This window comes from Pinus tabuliformis, chromosome 1_2 (genome assembly GCF_031772625.1).
Source record: "Pinus tabuliformis cultivar Carrire ecotype Pingquan chromosome 1_2, CPIR1, whole genome shotgun sequence".
NCBI classification, from domain to species: domain Eukaryota; kingdom Viridiplantae; phylum Streptophyta; class Pinopsida; order Pinales; family Pinaceae; genus Pinus; species Pinus tabuliformis.
In genome coordinates this window covers 697,133,610-697,136,002 of record NC_142298.1, presented here as the reverse complement: position 1 = coordinate 697,136,002, position 2,393 = coordinate 697,133,610, and the positions used below count along the sequence as shown (strand labels likewise).

The 2,393-nt window shown below is 38.9% G+C and overlaps 1 pseudogene; it reads left to right on the top strand.

The window, feature by feature from the left end:
- Positions 1-234: 234 nt before the first annotated feature.
- On the top strand, positions 235-1,810 carry LOC149207656 (uncharacterized; annotated as a pseudogene).
- Positions 1,811-2,393: the final 583 nt, after the last annotated feature.

Here is a 2,393-nt window from a genome sequence, read left to right as displayed (position 1 = left end):
GGCTCAGCCTAGCTCTCATGCAGCTACAACACACAAAAATCAAACCAAGACAATTTAAGTGTGGCACTACGTGTTTCCTCTTGGTGCTGCACGTTTCTTCTTGGCACTGTGTGTAGAACCCATCTGTCGAAATGTGATTCACGCTTTGTCAATGAGCAAGAGAATGAAGGAGAGGAGGATTTGTCCAATTTGAAATTGGGAAAACTTGAATTAGAGAGTTGTCATCTAGAGGAAATGGATCCACATTCTACTCTATTGTGTGATCTGCATCCATATCAAAAGCAAGCTCTGCGCTGGATGAACAACAGATTCAATATTCTGAAAAAGCAGTTGGAAGCATGTAGCAAATCCATTCAACATTTTTTCTCTCATTATGGTTGGCAGCAATCTGAAGCAAAGCAACTGGATGGCAATAAGTTAGAAATGAAAGATGGCAAAGCTCATTGTGCCAAGCCACCTAAATTGGATGAACAATTGTCCTCTGGGTAGGAAATATCTACTGATAAACAAAGTGGCAATCCAAAGGACTTGAGTGATAAAAAATGGAGCTCTCAACTGGCGTGGCTTAGCAATATTCTGGAGCCAACTTTACAACTCTACAAGTGGGTTCTGCTACCGGGTTACTCTGAAAATGGACCTAGCCCTACCAGTACTCATTCTCTTGTAGAAATTGCTACAAGTCTGCATCGGAGTACTCTTGGAATGCAAGAATGGAGCTTGGGGATCTTACTCTGGGTCTTTATCTTCTCTCTCTTCGTCATGCTTCTGAAATGGTGGTTGATAATATCAGGGGTGAATAGAACTTCTCTAACTATGTGGTTCAGGATTTGATATATTATGTAGAACTAGAAAAAGGTGCTTACATGAAATATGCTTCAGGTCTGGCACGTAACAACATGCTTCGAGAAAGTAATGTTTTTGAAGTTTGTAAGCAATTCAAATGTGATGCGGCCTAGATATTATATTGGAGTTGACATTCACAATAAGTTGGTAGTACTTGGTATCCGTGGAACACACACAGTCCATGACATTGTTACTGATATGGTTTCTCTGAGCAACCAGGAAGTCTCTTTTGATGGATTTCAAGTTCATTTTGGGACAGTTGAAGCTGCACATTGGTTTTTTTTTCCATGAGCTGGAGACCTTAAGGAAGTGCCTTGAAATGCACAAGGGTTTTGGATTAAGATTGGTAGGGCATTCACTTGGAGGAGCTGCAGTAGCATTGCTAGCAATAATGCTTAGGAAAAGATCAGAAAAAGAGCTAGGTTTTAGTCCTGATATTATATCTGCTATTGGAATCGCAACTCCACCTTGTACCTCGAAAAAACTTGCAGAAGATTGTCTTGACTTTGTCACCACAATGGTGTTGCAGGATGATGCTATCCCAAGGATGAGTGGGGTGTCATTAGCGAGGTTACGAAATGAAATACTTCTTACTGATTGGACAAGCCTCTTGGAGAGAGAAGAGCGGAAGGGTGTTGCAGATCTTGTAGTAAATACAATGCAGGCATTGTCATCTGCAGAAGATGCAGCCCATAAATATGTTGCATATGCAAGATTAAGCAGTGCAAATGACTTAGGTGATAAAAGTAAGAAAGAAACTACAGGATCTGAAGTAACTTGCAGTAAAATCCTATGTGGACTATCTTCGGACAAAGGGGATCCAAACCCATTGGCTCTAAAACCAATTGAAATTGCAGAAGAAGAATTATTTGCTCCTGGAACTCTCTTCCATATTCATGGTAGGTGTGTTTCCATTGCAGTCAAAGAAACATCCAAAGAGCAACAAGATCAACAGAGATTGGTGTAGGTGGGTGCAAGGTGGCAGTCAATCGAATTTTTGAAAGAGGCATGTGGCATTATTCAAATTTTTCTAGGAACTGATGGCAAATGTTTTACCCATGAAATCAACAGTGCTGAGTTTTTGAAGGGGATAGATGGTAGCATTCAAATTTTCCAATGGATAGGTGGCAGAGTTTGTGGGCTTGAAATCAACAGCTGTTAAACATTCCAAATTTCCAGCAATGGTTCCAAACAAACTTTGGCAGGCATTTCGACTTGTGGCAACGAATCAATTGTTATTTTCCATGAAGATTTAGTTAGATTATTTAGTTATAATTTAGTTCATGTAATTTGACCATAGCACACATTTGGTTTTCTTTTTTATTTTTAATTATTTTGATTCCTATTGTTAGGAAATAAAAATAGATTTGTAATTTAGTATAGATAGGATTATTTTTAAAAGATAAAGGTTCAATTTTTGTAGCAGAGAGAGGCTGCTTGGGACTGTGTAAAGTTTCTCTTGAATATTATTTTAATAAATCAGTTTCCGCCCTTTGGACCTAGGATCCATCACGATGTTAATGTCTAGTATGTTTTTCCTGTAATTCACT